This window comes from Aulonocara stuartgranti, assembly GCF_965226115.1.
Source record: "Aulonocara stuartgranti genome assembly, chromosome: 11".
NCBI lineage: Eukaryota > Metazoa > Chordata > Actinopteri > Cichliformes > Cichlidae > Aulonocara > Aulonocara stuartgranti.
Genome location: NC_138947.1, coordinates 25,958,811 through 25,979,353, shown reverse-complemented (window position 1 = coordinate 25,979,353; position 20,543 = coordinate 25,958,811).

Genomic DNA, 20,543 nt, shown 5'->3' with positions numbered 1-20,543 from the left:
CCAGAGTGATTACGCCAACACGTCCGCCTGGCCATGCCTCAAACTCTCCGTGAGGCGCTCCTTGAGGCTGAAAGGACCGAGCTGGTGCTCACCTTGCGACCTAACCAGCAGGTGCCCCCCCCAAACTACCCCCAAATCAGAGCCGCAGACTGCGACGGGGAGGTCGCGGAGATATGCCAGCTGCAACCCTCGGTGCCCCGGAGGCGTCCTCGTCGACCGACCAACCGCTACTACCGGTGCGATGAGCCTGGTCACGTGGCGCGTGACTGCCCAGCACCTGCCCCGAAGACCAGAACTACGCAGCCTCAGGGAAACGGGGAAGGAGCGGTGTAGCGAGGGGCCCACCGCTCCAGCTTCCTGCCCCCATCCAAGGACGATGCACGGTGGTGGGCCAAGTCGGGCACCTCAAGGGACTCTACCTGAGCTGCTGTGTTGAGGACCAGCCATGCTGGGCCCTGGTGGACCCGGGGTCTACCATTTCCCTAATACGACCTGGTGTGCTCCCTGGAACATCCGGGCCGCTTGTGAAGGGTTGGTCACCCACCGACACCCAGCTGATGACAGTGACGGGGGAGAGAACTGACATGCGGGGGAAGAAACCGTTGCGGATCCGAGTGAAGGATCTGGAGCTGGTGCACGACTTCTGGCTTGCTGACATTCAGGACCAGTGCATCATCGGCCTTGATCTGCTGACCCGCTGGGGGGCCTGCGTTGACACCGCAAAGCTGGCTATCACTCTTGGCGCAGAGACTTTTGCCCTCCAGCACGGCCAAAAGCAAGGAGCAGAGGGGACCAGACGAGACAGGCGTCGGGCAGCTGCCGCTCAGCAGATTTCGGATGCCGGTGGCTCCGGGTCATCTTCACTCGCCTCAGCCTCTCACCCCGACAAACCTCCCTCGACCGAGACCATCGAGGCTGTTGATGACCTTTGGCAGCGCAGCAGCGTAGGCCTCAATGTCGACCAGCGCCAGCGGTTGAGGTGCCTCCTGGACGAGAATGTGGACATCTTTGCCGCCAGTGACAAAGACTGTAGGCAGACAAGTCTGGTCCAGCACACCATCGACACCGGCTCTGCTCAACCCATCCGTCTGCGCCCACACCGGCTGCCCCTCTCAAAATGGCAGGTAGCGGAAGAGAAGATCCGTGAGATGGCTGGGGTGATCGAGCCGTCCAATAGCCCATGGGCGGCACCCGTGGTTCTGGTGGGGAAGAAGGATGGCAGCCCGAGGTTCTGCGTGGACTTTCGCCATCTCAATGCAGTCACCAAGAAGGACTCGTACCCGCTTCTGCGGATCGACAAGGCCCTAGATTATGTTACCGGCTCCAGCTGGTTCAGCTCCCTCGACCTACGCAGCGGTTACTGGCAGTTGGAGCTAGCCCCCGAAGCAAGGCCTAAGACTGCATTCACCATTGGACAGGGGCTGTGGCAGTTCAGGGTCATGCCATTTGGGCTCTGCAATGCGCCAGCGACGTTTGAGAGGCTGATGGAGAGGGTGCTCGTGAACATCCCTCGTAGCTGCTGTGTTGTGTACCTGGATGACCTGTTGGTGCACGGTGGTGACTTCGACAGTGTACTGTCTCACCTGAGCGAGGTCTTCAGTGCCATCCGACGAGCTGGGCTGCGGCTCAACCCTGCGAAGTGCCGGCTGTTGGCGAGAGAGACCACGTTCTTGGGCCATGTGATCAGCGGTCAAGGTATCGCCACCGACCCCGCAAAGGTGGCTGCGGTCCGGGACTGGCCGACTCCTTCGAACGTCAAAGAACTGCGGAGCTTCCTGGGCCTAGCCTCCTACTACCGTCGGTTCATCAAGGGGTTCGCGACGATGGCCAGCCCCCTCCACCGCCTGACTGACAAGGGACAGCTGTTTGGCTGGGGGGATGCCTATGCTGCGGCTTTTGCACAGCTGAAGGAGGCCCTCACCAGAGCCCCAGTCCTGGCCTACCCCGACGCCCGGCAACCTTTCATTGTGGACACTGATGCTAGCAATGTAGGAGTCGGGGCGGTCCTTTCCCAGCAGGACGAGGCTGGAGAACGGGTGGTGGCGTACTTCAGTCATGCTCTGGGGCGAGCCGAGAGGAACTACTGCGTGACTCGGCGGGAGCTGCTGGCCGTAGTGCTGGCGGTGCGGCACATCCGGCCATACCTGCACGGCTGCCGGTTTCTCCTGCGCACTGACCATGCATCTCTGGCCTCCTTGTCTGAGCTCGCCACAATATTTTCCAGATGGTCAGAAACAAGACTCAAATGGACATCTGCTAAAACGTTTGGGGTCAGTTTTTTACCCCCAGAAATTATACCTTGTGATAATTTTAATGGGACTGAAATAATAATTTTGTGCTTCACACTTACACAAAATAATCATCCATCTGTTCCAGTAGCCTTGCAGTCCTTTGACCATTAGACGTCCGATTTGTTGAGGTAATCATGAGCAGTTTCACTTCATGCTTTATGCTTTACTACACGTTTGATTGATTTGATAGGTGCTCTTAAGGTATCATTTACTTATTTGCCACTACCTCAACAGATTAACAGGGTTAAGATCCAACGACTGAGCTAACCACTTCATTAGGATAGCTTCATTAGTGAGGATACAGCGTGTTTCTTCTCTAAATGTTTCTTGCATTCCAGAAGGATTCCTGGCTTCAAACCACATGATAGGTGTGTAGCATGGCATAACAAAATACAATCATAGCCTTCCTTTTATCCTGGGCAGCTCTCTCATATTCTCCAAAATGTCTGATGTTCCAAGCATTCCTCTGGATTCTTATCATTTGTAAAAAGAAAAATTCATTTTTGACAAAAAATGATTTTTTCTTCTACGCGGGGGCTATTTTTCCCCACACCGAGTCTCCTGTGATGAATTTCTATTTTGAAGCTATAAATGAGCCACAAAGGTTGACGATCCAGATGCTCAACTGGCCAAATGTGTTTCTTCTACATTCAGCACAAATGCTTTCCATTGTGCTAAAATCATTTTGGAAAGAATTTATTCAGTTGCTTAATTAGCCTTTAACATGATAAACTTGCATTAGGTAATGCAGTGTGCGATGGAAGCACTGGAATGGGCCTCTGTTCCCTATTCCATTAAAAATCAATAATGAGTGATGATTGGATTAATTGCCATTTATAATGTTTCAGACAAATTAATTACTTTTTCCAAATGTGCATTTCTTTCAAAATTACTGAAAAGACATTTCTAATTTGCATGAAACATTTGAGTTGGAGTGTAAATGCTGATGCTGCTACAGCCTGTCTGCTAGATGTGTAAATAGGCAACTGTTTGCTTACACATTTGGAAAAAGTGAAAATATGTCAGTGCTGTTTATTGTTATTGTTATTGTTATTGTTATTGCTCAAATGAAAAAAAAAGGTAATTGCTGCAGGTTTAAGGGTGTCTTCTTTGAGTTTACAATCAAAATCAATTTAGCAGGCATGGCGAGTACTTTACTGACATATACAATTCAGATACACCTTGACCACCGTTTATTTTCAGAATTGACTTAATTCTTCATGGCATAGATTCAATGAGGTTCTGGAAACATTCCTCAGAGATTTTGATCCATGACATGATCACACAATTCCTGCAGATTTGTCAGCTGCACATTCATGATGATGAATCGTCTGTTCCACCAAACCCCAAAAGCACTCCACTGGGCTGAGATCTGATGACAGAGTAGAGGCCATATTACATAGTACAGTGAACTCATTATCATGTTCAAAAAGCCAGCTTGAAATACATAATTCAGGTAAAGAAATCACACAAAAATTGATTCTGTTCATCTGGACTCAATGTTTTCAGCAGGACAATCATCCAAGTGACTTGAATCTCAGCTGATGGCAGGCTACCCCAGCCTGAGAAACAGAACATCGCACAACAACTGAAATTGCTATCACTGTCTGACAACAAGCTCTGAGCACAGTTTCATCCAGATTACCATGACCATTGATCAGTAGTCACAAGTACTACAAAACTGAAATGGTCAAATGAACAGAGTCAACATTGAGCATTTGAATGATGCCCAGTTTGTATTGGGCAGTCTAAAAGAGTGCCCAAAAAATATCCCTCACACCTGTACATCACTACCATCCCCAACCGGTCACAGCAGATGCCTGGGCCTCCCTGAGCCTGTTTCTGCTGTAGGTTTCTTCCTGTTAAAAGGAAGTTTTTCTTTCCCACTGTCGCCAAAGCACTTGCTCATAAGGAGAGTGATCATTGTTGGGGTTTTCTCTGTTTTCTTTGCATTATTATAGTTTATAATATAAAGCGCCTTGAGGCAATCTGTTGTTGTGATTTGGTGCTATATAAATCAAACTGAATTGAATACCGCCAGCTCGAACTGTTGATACAAGACATGCATGCATTCATGTGCTTTATTTCAAATTCTGATTGAAATGTTTCAGAAGAAATTGAAAGTCATGAGACCAGACAAGATTTTTCCAGTCTTCTTTTGCCCAATTTTGATGAGCCTCAGTTTGCAGCCTCATTTTTTTGGTTCTTAGATAGAACCAATGTGGTCTTCTGCACCTGTTGACCATCTGCCTCAAGATTCGACCTGTTGTGCAGTCAGAGATGCTCTTCTGTATACCATTTTTGTAACAAGTTACTACAACCAAATTAGTGTTGCCTTACTTTCAGTTTCAAGCACTCTGGCCATGCTCCTCTGACCTCTGGCATCAACAAGGGTTTTTCACCCGCAGAGAACTGCTGCTCACTGGATAATTTCTATTTTTCAGCCCACTCTCTGTAAACTGTAGGGAAGGTTGTGTGGGAAAATCCCAGTAGAGCTGCAGTTTCTGAAACACTCAGAGCAGCCTGTCTGGTACTAACAACCATGCCACATTCAAAGTCACTTAGATAAGATCGTATTCTGATGCTCAGTTTGAACTTCAGCAGGTTGAGCAGTGCATTGAGTTATTGTCTTGGTTAATAAGATTTTTGCAATCATAAGCAACTGAACAGGTGTAACTCATAAAAAGAAACTTTTTCGACACTACCTCAGTAATGTCACCTTGTGCTTGGTGGAATTTCTCTCTTTTTATGGGTTTGAAAAACAACCCACAGTTTGAAGATTCACTGAAATTATTCTGATCAACTTTACAGAAAATGCTGCTTATTTAAGAAGCATTAAATGAACAGAATGAAGGATGCTAGTAGTAAAATGACATATGCACATACTCTAGGACATAACAGACACACGATATAGTGGACCGCTACTATATGATATGAAGAGTGACTTCAGTGGCGTGGAGTGAGTGGTAATTAAGCTGGTAGGTGGATGAATTTCATTATCCCCAGAGAAAGATGTGGCTAAGCCCTGTGTTCCCCTGTAATCCTTCCAGTGCGCTGCCCATTATGAGTCAGCCCCAATCTGCTGTACTGAAAGTCATCACTTTTCTCTCACCGCAGCAGGCCAGTTGAGCCAGGTGCCTGAGGCTTACTGACACCAGCCTCGTCTCCGGTGACTGAAGTCGCTTTAGCACAGAGCCGAAGTTTCCTTCTCTCAGGCTGAATAGTGCTAGAGGGAGCACTGCTTAGTTCCCCTTGTTTAAAGATAAGATAAGGCTAACGAGTGTAATAGCTCCTCAGGGAAATAGATACTCAGGATAATAGAGATCCACTAAGCATCAGTCCAGGTGTATTGGACAGAGCTGGGGTTTTGGTGTAGGCGGCAAAGAGCTCTGCTTTGAACTTTCACACTAATGACTGCAGTATATCAGCAGAGTGAGAGAATATCGCTCCCTTTTTGATTTTTGTTCCTTGACATCAGTCACCACTAGGGGTGGGTTTTTATAATCGATTCATCGATTAAAATTGATTCTGGCTTGGATAACGTAAAATCGATTCATTAAAATCCTGAATCGATTTTTTAATATAAATTTATTTTGTCCGAAATGCCAGAATCTCTGGTGACATCTCACAAAATTTCAAGAACCACCAAACAGTAAATGAGAGCAGGTACAGGGATTCTGCACATAGACTTAAACACACAGCGCGACCCGCGGATCAGAATCAGTTAGATGTCGCCTTTCTCACAGTCGGGGCTGAAAGTGAAAGCCGACAGCTCGCTGATTCTGATCTGTCGGCGGGTCCGCGCTTTGTGTTCACGCCCTTTATGCGCTGATTCTAAAGCTGTTAGTTTGATCTCTCTCCAAACAATATTGACCGAACCAGCAGCTAAAGAAGATCCAAACGCTTCACATAAACATCGTCATGAATTCTTTTACTGTTTTGCTTCCATTGCGATGCGCAGCTCTCTCTCTCTCCCTCCCCCCCCCCACCCTCTCTCTCTCGAACAGTTTCCCTTTCTTCATTATTCGCTTGCTTGTTATGCACAAGTCTACCGCTGTTTACAGGCTGTCGGCCGCTGTTTTTTCCCCTTTTACATTCTTCCGAAAAGAAAACCTCATTTCTGCTGTTCAATACTGAACAAATTTAAACTTTTTAATATTATTCAAAATGCAAAATGCTTAGCCGTGTGTCTAATAAAACCGCTGTAACGTCAGAGGTAATGTTCATTAATTAATGGTTTTCTTTCGTTTTTGATGTACTGCAGAATATTTTTATAAAATCCCAGGCCAGGAAAATCACCTTCATGTTTTTCTGTGTTTTATCTTCAGCTACTTTGACACAAAGGCATCTGCTGTGATGCTCACACCTTGGATAAAGTCTTGCGAGTGTCAGCTTCCTTTTTATAGATACAAAAATATGTAAATGTTCTGATCTGAATTATACTTCTGACTGTCAAAATTTCCCAGATTTAAATCGAATCGAATCGAATTAAATCAAATCGTGGATCGAATCGATTTGGGACCTTGTGAATCGGAATTGAATCGATTCTAGAAATCAGTGACGATACCCAGCCCTAGTCACCACTCTTAGTTCATTTAAGATTTACATGTTGAAGGAAAAAATGAAGACCTGGGGGGGGGGGGGGGGGAAACCCTCGAGGACAGATGATGCAACATAACCAATTCTGAGGGTGTGTGTGTAAGCTGATTTTATTTCTTTGTCAGTCCAAAACTTATGTTTTTCTTTCTCTGCATGAATCTTTCATGGAGAACAGAGTTCATTCTGCAAAGTCAAACCTTCTCCAGTAGTTTTGTGCAGCGACTCACGGGAACACAAGTAAAATCCTCTGGATGAGAGCATACTTCGCTAAATGCCAACGGGTTCAGAGGTAAAGATAATTTGAAGCACTTGTTACAGGTGACACTTGAGTGACAAGCACAGCTCCTCAGCCTCTGCCATCATACTTTAAACGCATCACAGGACTCCTTTTGAGTCAGACGGAGTTTCAATGGCCATGATTTTGACTGTTGATAATAATATTTATTTGGCTATACAGATTCAAATGACACCATGAGAAATCTTTTTTCACACTGTTACATTATTCTATACACCCACACCTACAATAATAGTTTTCAAGCTCGTAAATCAAATGGAAGCGAGCATGAAAAATAATCACAGAGGGACAGGGTGATTACAGCGATTTGAGGTTTCCCTTCAATTTAAAAATGCGCAAATCACCAGTAATCTGAACTTAATTACAATAATTTCCATTGTGAGCACATCTGTAAACAGCAGCAGTCCATCATAGCGGTGAGCTCCCTCCGGCTCTGTGTTTAGTTTTAAATTTTCTTTTAAATGTAAGCTGTGGGCAGGTGTGATTTTCCCTTCTGCCCACACCTTTTACTTTATCAAGTAGAAACCGGCTCGGCACCTTGAAGCCACCAGCTAATTTAAAGTTTCACACTAAGATAATTTGTTCTTGGATTCTGCAACAAAAGATCTTTGTTGTACGCTGACATTGACCTTTGAAAGCGCACATTACTAAGTAAAAGGTATTATTATAAATGGTAATATTTTCCATTGATTTAATATCAGAGCACAGTCCGACATGCTTCAGTAAGTTCATAAATATCAAGTATATGTTTTGGGCATATGCTCTGTCTGTCTGTCAAGGACAGCAAATTCGTCTGGTGATTACATCCAGAGCGGCTCTCTCCACTCCGCATCTACCTGTCTCTCCATCATTTTTGGAGAGCTGTTGTGCCATTCCTTCGATTGCTGTGTAATTTGGAGATGGTGTTTCCCTAATGACTCCTTACCAGCTGTCTTCAAGAAGACCTCCTTCAAATTGTAGTAGTGTCTGCTACTCAAACCCTATAATGTAAATTTATTTTGTTCACTTTAAGCAGCCGTTGAGATGAAGAAGGCAAAGCCTTTTTCAGTGTTGGCAAAAAGTGGAATCATGGGACGTGCTTTGTGTGTCATTCTTCATGAGTGGTTCAGTACATCCACCTATCCATCATGCTCTCATGAGAGTGCTTTGTGCGATTTGTGTGTTTTCTTCTTTCCCACCTATGCATCTGCATAAATTGGAAAGCTTCTCTCAACAGAAGCTTGGCCACGTGAAAAAGAGCAGAAGTGCTGCCTCTCTGCCCTCCTGGATAAACACCCAGAGAGGCCACATTAACCTCTTTCTTCTTTAAATATTTCATTCAATTTTTGCATATCACAAAAGGTTAGAATCTGTATCTAATGACACTTTGATGAAAGTGCTGAACGTGTCCCCATGTGTGAATGACTCTGCATACATAAGTCAGAGAGTCTATGTGTTCCCACAACAACAAATCTAGGTTATGGTGTTCCCAATTTGGATATTCAGACTGCTCCTTGTGAAGTGAATGTCAGCACTCTGCTTTAGTCTCTTCCACTGGAAAATGTTTCTATTTAATATCCTGACATGCAATGTCACTGTAAAATGTCCTCAGTCACTGCTGTGCCAATGACAAACAAATACAATGGATGAATCAGAAAAAACAGGCCTGACTTTCCTTACAGCTTCTCCCAAAGAAGAAAGTTTACTCAGGTAAGCTGTGCCTCTGATTACCCCACTTTCTCATCCATTTCAAATGGTCTGTTCATTGTGTAGCTGTTCACCGCCAGCAGTGTCAAATAGGGCTGAACGATATATCGCATTTGCGATAATATCGCGACATGATCAAGTGCAATTTTCTAACCGCAAAGGCTGCGATTATACTGCGATTATAAGGCTGTCCAAATTACTACCATATCCCAGAATTCATAGCGCGGCCCAGCCAAACTCCAGTTTCCAGCAATGGCGGCCGCTACTAAGTTTTAAAATTACTCATACTAATCTTTCTGGGTCACAAAATAAACTTTTAACATATTTTCAGGCGAGGAAGTAGTTGTGTAAACATCAAATATCTGCTCGGTTTATCAAGATATCCCATATTTGCAAAAGTGCTTCGACGTTTTCAGAGGCGTCTGCTACCCACCAGCTCGACAGCTAGCCGGGAGCTCGAGGATTACTGATGCGGCCGAGAACGGCACAACTCCCGGCACATCATTTTCAGATCACCGCGGAGTTTCGCTGCTCGGGTTAAACGTAATATATAAGTCACTTAGACAACCTAAAAATGTTATTGTTGGGCTTTTTTCAGTGTTTTGTTTGTTCGTGAGTAAATCGGTTTGGCTGAGATTAAAGTTATTAGATTAGATAAAATAAAACTTTATTAATCCCCCGGGTGGGTTCCTCCTTGGTTTTCACACAGCTGACTAAACGTCAAACAGAAAACTGATTAAACAGAAGTATGAGACAGTCGAGAATTTACACCAGTGTCTGGTTATATTTTAGATAGCAAGAAGCAGACGGCCGAGTTTATTAAACTCCACCGAGACAGCGGTGACGCTAATCAGAACTAGACCGTCCAATTTCACGCCTTTAAACTTTAAAGGCGTGTTTGTGTGTGTGTTTATACAATTGCTATTATGTTTGCACTTTATGTGTAATGTTACTGACTGCAGAGATCAGTAAGATGTGTGTATTTTTTATTTATTAGTTTTATTTATTTAATATTATTTTTTAATTGAATGACTGTCTAGTAGTTCACAGATGTCGAAAAACTGAGTGTGGTAAAGCCACTGATTTTTTTTATGTATATTTCTGCAATCTGCACATTGTACTGACTTTCATTTTAATGTTTACACCAGGGTTCCTTGTCAGCACTTTATGCTCAGATGTTTGTAAGCTAAAAATAAACTATTGTGTATGTTCAAATATACTGTTGTGATTGAAGAAGTTAAATAAAAATGTCAGTCATCAATTCATGCATCACCTCATGTCATCATAACAGAGGTCTGTCTTCCAGGAAAGAACAGTTTAAAATTAATGTAATATAGTATTGGCCATACTATATGATGTATTGCTTGTCTTTGTTTAATAATACAGAAGACAAAGACCTTAAAAAATAATCGCATATCGCATCGCAATCGCAATATTGGGGCAAAAAATCGCAATTAGATTATTTTCCATAATCGTTCAGCCCTAGTGTCAAACAAAAAGCACATGAACTTGTAGCTGAACACTATTTCAGGATAAGTAGACGGCAGCATAAAGGCCAGAGCAAGAAAGGGTAGTGTATGACTTGTAATTATGTGTTTCTTTCTCAACCCCTCGAAATCAATAACCCTAACACCTTGTTTTTTCTGTTTTATTACAGAAATGTCCACCTTTAGCTGTTTCAGTCCTTTGTGGTGAGAACAGGTACTTACACTAAAACACTGAAGCATTACCAGGATAACTACCATACCTGGGAAATGGCAGCCTGGACACTGCATGCTCAATAAATCCTTTCACTTCCTTCTAAGGCTTGTCACTGAATTATCATCTGTGACACGCAGCATAATGTTGATTTGCAGTGTGAAAATGCAGACGTGCCAGCCTGAAAAGGTAATATTTTCTCTACCGCTTTGCACTCACAGATGATGTAAAATCCCTTCAGCTAGTGATCAAAAGCACCATCTTTATGCAGTTGATTACACGTCAATGATTTGTTGATTTGCACAAAACCTACCTACTTTTTCCTTTTGGCAAGCTAGACCATTCTTCAGAATTTGTCTCAGCTTGCCTTACAACAATACAAATTCCACTTTTTTTTTTTTTACTTTGACTTTTGTCAGCACACCCTGACAAGTGTGACTCAAACTTTCTGTAGAAAAAAGAGCAACTAATCATGTCATCTCTTTCTTTTCCTTTTCTTATGAGTGTATCATTTTTCATCAGTTAAATGCCTTTTATGTTATTTTTAACTTGTCTGCTCCTGCTGCTTTGCAATGCTAATCCTCAGTTAGTTATTTTTTCCTAGCTGCCTCACTATTGTGTCTTTCAAAATGATACAATGAGCCAAATTTGATACCACATGTCCATGTCATCTTTTTTCTCCCACGCTGGACATATCACAAAAGAAAAATTCCCTTGTGCTCCTGGGTCTTCAGCCCTGTTTTTGACTTTTGTTTTGGACTTCTTATTTATGTCTTTGAAAGTATAAGACAATAATGTTCTAGGTCCTGAGTGTGTTATTTTCCCGTGGCTCTGAGTTTTTTAGTTCTACTTCTTGAATTCTGGTTTATTCATTCGTGGTTTGTTTCGCTTCGTGCCCAATCTTTCCTAGTCTCATCGCTGTGTTTTGTTATCCTTTCAGTCTTCCCAGTCATGTACCCGTTCACACCGCACTACATGACGCAAAGAGTTAATGTCATTGCTGAGCTGTAGAGTTTTCAGTGCTTCGTGACCTTTTCTTTCTCCTGACCTGCTGGATCAGCACCATATCTGATCTGGGACCCTATGTCTTTAAATTAAACACTGGGGTTTCCTCTCCTGCTTAGCAAACACACACTATGAGGGTAGTGTAGGCTGCTGCTGTGACTGATTTGCATATTCATACATTTCCTCATAATATATGTGGTAAAGGTTTAGAGTTACATCCAAGCCAGTTTAAGGCAAGAAGGGATTATTTTCACAAGGAAAAAAAAACTTCTAAATATGTAATTCTACTGAGCCAAGAGTAGTTTTAGAGGTTTAATTAATGTCAGGAGAAAATCTTGAAATCTCACAGTAAGGACTAAAATGCATTTTTTTTTGCACTAGTACGAAAAAAATGTGGAAAATGGCTCTCAAAAAAGAATGCTTTCCTACAATGTACTACACATGACCACAGTCATGAGCAAAATGCATCACATGACAAATCTCTTCTGAAGAAGAAAAGACATTTTCATTCTTTACCATTTGTCAGAATCAGACTGAACCCTGGGTGCCCAGACATTTGTCCCATAAAATGCTTGATAAAAGGGTCTAAGTGGGAGCGGCTTGGACTTATTGCATATGCAACACCAGTAATGGTGAATTTACTTGGCCCACAGGGGAGCGATGCTCCCTGTCTGTGTAATGCTTTGATCACCACAAGACACCAGCAGCACTGGGCATGTTCCCTACCTTTAACTCACCCTATACCCCAGGAATATATTAGCATATTTTACTTTAAAAGAGCTGTCATCTGTAACTGCACAACTGTAGGTTAATAATGTTTTAAACAAATTTGGTTGCATGGAAATACTGACAGTTGCATGAAAGACTTGTCAGCTGGCACTGTTGCAGCTTTCTGTCATCAGAGCATTGTCATAATATAGCAGAGCACGCAGGAGCTTAGTGGATAACAAAGACCTATGGCAGACCTTTTGTTACTATTCACAAAATGCCTTAAAAACCAAATACAACTTAGCTGTGATTTACATGCAAAAGGTTGCAAGTACACATGCACTGAACCCCACCAACTTGACACCCATGAAAGGGCACAGACACTGGCAGAGGATATAATTCCAAATAATTCACATGCTGTAAGTGTGACTGCATTCATTTCACTGCTATTTTATTCTCATGAATATGTGAGTTTCAGAGCATAGTCTTTCTCTAAATGCAGCGCCTAAAGCAATGTCAAGTTTAGTACGCTTTGTTTTGCACATAGAGGCGTTAGGTTGGCACACAGTGACCAGACATTAGGGGAATTTTCCTCAGGCTTTGTTTATATAGAGTCTAGTCTTGTTAGCGTGTTTGTGAATTCTGCAAAACTTGAAGTTGTACTCACACTTTGAGTCCAGTGCACAGTGGCTGGGTTTCATTGACTACACTGTTAGTAAAGGAAAAAAAAGGTAGAAAAGGTCAACAACGGCAATTATGCACTTTAGCCTTAAACATATGGAACATAATGTAGACCTAATGATTTTTTTCACGAATGCACTTAAAAATGCCGGGCTGCAATGATACAATAGATTTCATGGAATTTCATCATATGTGATGGTGAAGCTATGCTCTTGTGCGTGTGTCAGATATGTTAGATTTCACAGTGTTTCTCATTTCTGCCAGAGCAATTTGATGTTCACGTGTCCCTGTGTGATGTAATACTTTATTAGCCATAAATGAGGGGAGTCAGTAACAAATTGTACTTATTCTGTGTTTAATCAAATGCTTTGGTTCCCCTACTGTACTAAGGAACCCACAAAAAATATCCACTGCAACACACTTCACTGCATTTGCACTTGAGGGCAATGTTGAATCATGCAGTTACGGTTTGGATGAGGAAAGTCGATAAGTCCCCCGGTGGAGACTTGCAGAAATGGCTAAGGTCACACCTGTAATCATGTGGGAGCAGCACATTCCATTGACACAATGATGAGACTCCACAGACAGTCAGGCAGGATTGAGATGCGGAATGATTGCTCCTTATTGGAAGATGGAGTCGGGCTGTCATGATGCTGCTGCCTCCCAGATAGAGATATGCACCAGTAGTCGCAAGTTTGCTCGGGTCAGGGTTTAACACCCTGCCTGCAGGGCTTGTCTCAGTGGATCAGACACATAAAGGCCATTGTAAACAGGCAACAGTCAAAGGAAATGAGCTGACTGAGGAGCGTTATATGTGTAATTGGGGCTGTCAGTAATTACCAAAGTTGTTACGTCGGAAAAAATTTTCTTTTTATTGAATGAAATCGTGCTTGCGCTTGAGAACAAAACCAAAGCGAAGAATACACTGACAATGCAGAGAAAAGAAGCTCAGAGAGCTGTTGTGGTTGACTAGTTCTGGCATTTTCTTGGCTCCCAAGTGTGTGAGTGGTAAAGGTGGCTCTCTCTCTCTACATCACCAAGCTTCAAAAACAAAATATTTAATGTATGAATACCATTGAGGCCCTTGCCTAGTGTGATCAGACCACAGTGCAGCAGTTCTCTGGACAGAAACATCAATGACTATTTTTCAATCAATTGTTAAAGCTAAAGGTGCACACTAGAGATGGACCGATCCGATATTACGTATCGGTATCGGTCCGATACTGACCTAAATTACTGGATCGGATATCGGAGAAAAATAAAAAATGTAATCCGATCCATTAAATATCACGAAAGCACCTCACAAAACTTGCAACACGCCGTAACTCACCTCAGAACGTTAGCACGTCAGAGCAGTATGCATCACGTGATAGAGCGGCTGTGGCATGCGGGACCTGTCAGTGGTCTGGATAGCATTTGGAGCTTCGCTAGCAACCCAGCATTTCATCTCCGACAAAGTTATCCCGAGAGAAGTAAAGCAAGTGTGTAAGTCCATCTCTGAATGTAAAGCATTCCTGCGTTAAGCTTAACGAGCGATATATGGAGCGACTGCCTCTCCTGCTGCTACTTCAATCATGAAACTGCTTAACGATCAGCTGATCGGCTTTTCTGTCGCGAGTCCGTGTCTCTAGTTTGTTTTTGGCCCACTTTGCACCAGAAAGAGTAAACCAGCGGCTGAACAACAGCAGCACGTTTAAGCTTGATCAGCTGTTGTTAGAATTTATTTAATATTACTTTCTACACCAGGATCTTTTTCTACGTAGCTGACGCTGGTAACTGTGCAGGGGCGGATCTAGCAAAGTTTAGCCAGGGGGGCCGATAGGGCATTAACTGGGAAAAGGGGGCACAAAGACATACTTTTCTTTCTTATTCTCATTTAAAATGTCTAGCTTTTAATAAATAATTATCTGACACCCAAAGTTTTAATTTGATGTAAAATGAATAGAAGTCAATTACTGTATATAGTAACTATTAAGTCTAATATATATACCCTAGTAAGCTATAGTACTTTTTCCTTTGGGAAGGTACCATCTGTGCAGTCTGCAATTTTGTTGAAGAAAGATGTTGAATCTATTTAATATTTCTTGAAAAATAATTGATTTCTGTGCATTTTTTTCACACTGCATCAAATTAAGGTTGATTACGTCGATTAAGCATCATGAGGTGGACCGTGAGGGGTGGTTCCCTATTTTTTATTTTTTTATTTTTGTTGTTGCTGGGAGTTGGAACCCTATTAGTTAGGTTGCTTAATATTTATGCTAAGTACTCTTTAAAATACCAGAATAGGGAGGATGGTGTAGGTTTAAGTTTATTAGATTGATCAGTATTGCTGAACTATGAAATATTTTTTTTTGCATACAGGTATAACAGAATAGCTTTAGTGTAGTTGTTGTTTTAATCCCAAAAACCCACATTTTAAAACTGCATGTTTCACCTTTAGAAAAGCTTGGGTTTTTTTTCATGGTGCATCATATTGATGTAGGATCCTGTAGCCTTCTTTGGCCCCTTATGACTTAAAAAAGAAAAAGAAAAAAAAAAGTGTGCTCTACCAACATGAGCTTAAACAGACAGAAGGGCCCGGTGGAAATCAGTGAGGTGTGTGTGAGTAGGTACCGGCTCTGCTGCAGCCTCTCATGTAGATGACTCATTAGATGGCGCCCAGGTTTTCACAACACTCCTCTGTCCACTTCACTCCAATGATTCTTAACAAGTGTTCACAGGGAGGTCATTATGTGCCGCCCCCCCCCCCTCCCAACACCACCCCCACTCTCTGTTTTTCAGAATGGTTATCATTTGGTCATCTTGCAACGTCATCTTTCCTTTTCCCCAAATTTGCATATGCTGAGCTTGATAAGATCTCATTAATAACAGCACTGCTTTCACTGGCCATGATCCAAGCTCTATTCTTCTGTAACAGTATTGCGTTGCCTTCTGCAAATCTGAAACTGTGAAAGTGGTGTTAACTTTTGGCGTTCTATACCCCGAAGCAGGCATGCAGTTGTGAAAGAAGGGCGCTTGACTGCCAAAACAGCCGATATTCAGCGTCTTCAGTTTGGCTGCGGAGGCAGACAAGAGTAGAATCCAGAGCATTACGGCAACAAAAAGAGATCTGGCGACATTATTCTCATTAGGTTGTTGAATGAAATTCATAATGCATCTTCAAAAATGGCAAATGATTTGGTTTAGCATTTAAACTGTGGCTTGTATTATGAAGTCAGTAAAAACCAAAAGGCACTATTGTTTACCCCTCCTTCTCTGGCTGCACACAGTACAGAGCTTCATTAGATTCAGAATTTCAGCATATTTGTCTTAGAGCAGAAATGGGTACAACGGGGGGGGGGGGGGGGGGGAGAGAGAGAGAGAGAGAGAGAGAGAGAGAGAGTGTTTTTTTGAATATTGTTAGTGGATATGACTCAGCAATAGTGGACTGCTTCAGCTTGTTAGTGTGTGTGTGTGTGTGTGTGTGTTGCCACAACAATTTAAACATCAAAGTCCCAGAGCTACGGCCACGCAGGTGACAAAAATCGCAGCCATGATGCGCTTTGTTATTGCAGCTAGCTTGCTATTTGAGCACTGGCAGGGAAATGTAATAAAGGATTGCCAGAAGCATGTTCTCTCTCATAATGATCTCTCTCAAAATCACTGCAGCAGCTATTTCAGAAAAAAAAGAAAAGGAAAAAAAGGGGGGGATTTGATTTGTTCACGCCTGCTTGAAACAGATATCCACAAGTAAACCACAGCAGGTGTTTGATGTCTCCAGCTACCTAAATGTACTTTTTAATTGTGTAGCAATAAATAATGTACTAACGTGTCTGTCAGAGCCTGCTGTGATATTTTACACAGCAGCCCTCCCAAAAAAGAGAAAATTGCTTAAATTTATATGAAAATGCAGCCATGTCATTGTTTGCTCAGGACCTATGCAAAGCCTTTACCTATCACGCTAAACTATACTGAGCTAAAGGTATGTTCAGCTTAACTGACTGAGACTAACAAGCATATCTGAGGTGCTGTTGTTTCACTTGGAAGACAGCCCTCTTTTGATCTGAGCAATAACGTGCCTCTCAGAGTCTGGAGCTATTTACAAGGATTTATTTCACTGATTCTCTGTGTACAATGAGGCATCTGCTTCTGCCAGACCAGATTGAGAAGGGCTGTTTTAGACAGCAGTTCAATGAATATGTACTAGTTTCGTTTGAACTCAAAGAGAGGAAAAAAAAACAAAAAAACCCAAAAAAAAACCAAACAGTCCACTGAGTGTCCACTGTGTACTAGTAGATGCATGTAATACACTTTTCAGCAGCTGAAGTGGGAGGAAATCGTCCATTTATGAGCATATCCCACCTACTTTCTTTTTGATGCTACAGTAAAAATACCCCAGGAGAAAGTGTTTTCTATTAAGAGTCGACTAGCAATAGAATAAAACAACACAGATACGAATTTTCCATTGGATTTGTCTTTGCTTTTTATCTCCAAGCTCCAAAGTGAATTACAACAGCCCTGAGCAGTGTTTGGCAGGCCTTGAGAGACTCGAAGGTAGCGACAGTAGAGGTCAAGGTGTGAGATCAATGCCATAAGCATGACTTGGAATTGTGCCAGTGCTTCCATTCCCAAAGGCTTGCTACTTTCCCACTTTCTATTGGTCTGCCATTGCCTTACTCTGTTGCTCACGTTCCCGTTTCTCCCCTGTGCACATTCCCTCTCACATTTCTTTTTAACACCTCTTTCGACTTCTTTTCCCAGTCTCCTAAGCTCTCTGCGTACAGGTGTAGGAGTCACTTCTGTCATAGATGATTGTTACATGACACCAACTCTTCTTAGACTCTCAATTGACACTCTAAGAATATGTAAGTGTGTGGCATCAAGTGTTCACTAATTATCAGTGTTGGGACTAACGCGTTATTAAGTAACGTGTTACAGTAACTACGTTATTATTGTGGTAACGAGCACGGTAACTAGTCATTATGCCAAAACCCGGAACGCGTTACTCGTTACTGGGATTTAGATAGGCTCGTTATTCGTTACTTCGTGTGGTGGCTATCGCGGTCGGAGCTTCCACAGATTCAATAACATTAGCAAGTGGTGGAGGCCAGCAGGTGGATGAAGGAAAAGGGAGGCAAGAGGAGAGACCCGAAGCGGCCGCTGGTCCGAGAGTGTCAGGTGAACTGAACTTCAGGTAAGAAGTTATGACCTGCAGTCCATCTGGGTCAGATATGAACCAAGTTTAGGTGGAGTTTATTTTCGTTATGCTGACTTTTTCGTACTGCGTGCTAGCTAGCATGACAGAGTTTCTATACAGCTGGGTGGGTGCTATGTTACTGATGTTGAACTTTATTTTGTTCATAAGGTTAATTATTAGAGTTGCCAACCGTCCCGTAAAAAACGGAATCGTCTCGTATTCAGAGAAAATATTAGGCGTTTCTTATTGAGGTGAAAAGGAACAGTTTGTCCCGGACGTCAGCTACAATGAAAAAGGCACAAAGCTGGAGTTATTCTGTGTCTTTACGCTGCACAGCTGCCTCTTCTTCTCTCATCCTCTCCCCCTCCCTCTCCTGTTTCTACTTCAATCATGAAACTGATCAATGATCAGCTGATCGGCTTTTCTCTCTTGTTTATTTATCGCCCACTTTGCGCCAGAAAGAGGAAACCAGCGGATGTCGCAGTAAACAACAGCAGCATGTTTAAGTTTGATCAGCTGTTGTTAGAATTTATTTAATATTAATTTCTAGTATCAGCTGATGTTTGCTGGAGCCACAGCTGTAAACCTGCTGGTCATGATATGGTTTGGTTATCTGGTGAGAGGGAAACATGAAGATGAAACCAGGAGATGTCCTTACTGAATCATCAGAGCTGTGATGGAGGAACAGGTTTACCTTTTAGTTAACATGAATGAGTTGAAGGGAAGTTATGAACTGTTTCTGAGAGACAAATAACACCAGGATCCTTTTCTAAGCAGCTGACAGCTGGTAACTGTGCAGGGGCGGGTCTAGCAAAGTGTTGCCAGGGGTCCATGTAGGGAATTAAAAGGGAAAGGGGGGCACAAGGAAATACTTTCTTATTCTCATTTAAAATGTCTCACTTTAAAAAAAAAAAAAATTATCTGAGTCTTACAACAAACAATTGATAGATTGATACATATATACCATCAAGACAGTGTACATCACTGTCACAACAGTATTTATTTTCATTCAAATGCTTGATGATTTTTCCTATAATGGTGGGCCGGTCTCTAGTCAAAATGCCCGGGACGATTTTTTTGTCCCAGTCCAGCCCTGTATGCAGCTCATCTGCAGTCTGGTGTTACCTACATCTTCCTATTCAGAAGGCAGAATTTCCGAGTTCTGAGCTCAATCGAAAGCACCACGACTGCAGTTTTTGTGTTGGATGTAAAAAGCAGGCTAGGATAGAATCAGGCGTGGGATTTCTCTCGTGGAAATGTGCACATTATTTTTTCCTTTCTATTGGTAGGTGGCACAGTGCACTTGTGGCAAGTAAGCAAGCTAGAAGACTGGCAATCTTGCTGGGTATCCAGTTACGGAAGCGACACATTAACAAGAGAATTCTGAGTAAAACCAAAGTTACTTTCCCTAGTAACTAGTTACTCTGAAAGTAACAAGTAACTGAGTTACTTTTGATAGAAGTAACTAGTAATGTAACTAAGTTACTAATTTAAAGTAACTTACCCAACACTGCTAATTATGCATACCACGTGGGAAGGTCGTTTTCCAATCTTCATAGAAGCTGATAATTTGAATACTTTACCTTCAGACAAATAATGAGGTAACACTACTGTATGCAGTCCCTACATCCTTTAAAATAAAACAAAAGTTAAATTATAATTTAGCACACATTTCAGTGATGGTGTTAGGTGATGCCATCTTAGCTTAGATATTCTAGCTCAATATTTATATGGAGCATAGGGTAGATGTGTGTTTGTTTGTACTGACTTCTGTTGTCTGGTAGCACACAGTGCTTTAAGACGATGTCAGAGGAATTGGTGTGCAAATTATCGTCACTCACCAATCAGTGCTGTCGCTCTCTATACACAGTTCGCACAATTGCAAAGTGAAAGCAAAAAATGGGCAGGGCAGAGAGATTTTGGTAGCCTGACTGGAAAAATCGCTAGCCCCGGGACGTCGGGCTAGCGATTTTGCGAGCCCTGTATCTGATTGAGGAATCACTCATCTTTGGAAAAGAGAGTTTATTACAGAGAAATGGCTCTTTCCAAAATAAAAGCTATACTATACGCTTCTTCTGGGCTATATTCTCAGCAGCATATTAAACATATCAAATCAAATCAAATCAAATCAAATCACTTTTATTGTCACATCACATGTGCAGGCACACTGGCACAGCACATGCGAGTGAAATTCTTGTGTGCGAGCCCCACAAGCAACAGAGATGTGCAAACACAACAACACAAACGAGCAAAATACAAAAATGGCCAACCTGAAACTAATAAATATATGTACAATATATAATAGTGTATGCATTTCTGGATGTGTATACTAAATATTTTCCTACGTGTGTGTGTGTGTGTGTGTGTGTACACATTTTTACAAATTAAATAGTTAAAAAAAAAA